We start from the raw sequence: 289 nt of genomic DNA on the forward strand, positions 1-289 counted from the left end.
GGGAGGGAGGGAGCCGAACAACGCCGGCAGCACTGGACTGGCCCCAGGTGGGTTGCGTTTGCGAGAAGACTCGGCCGTAGACTGGAGCCTGGGCTCCCGGTGTGTCTCTCTCTAAAAGCTGCAAAGCCCCCTCCAGACCCCCTCCCCTCCCCGCGCTGGGAGATGGATGACTTGTCAGACAAAGGCAATAGATTCCACCACTCTGTGATTCGCCAGCGCCGGAGCCCGGAGCTTCGGCGAGGAGGGCCCCGCGCCTGTCACTCCGGTGCCGGCGAGGGGAGGGCAGGGG

Source organism: Bison bison, unplaced genomic scaffold, assembly GCF_000754665.1.
Source record: "Bison bison bison isolate TAMUID 2011002044 unplaced genomic scaffold, Bison_UMD1.0 scf7180017864456, whole genome shotgun sequence".
NCBI lineage: Eukaryota > Metazoa > Chordata > Mammalia > Artiodactyla > Bovidae > Bison > Bison bison.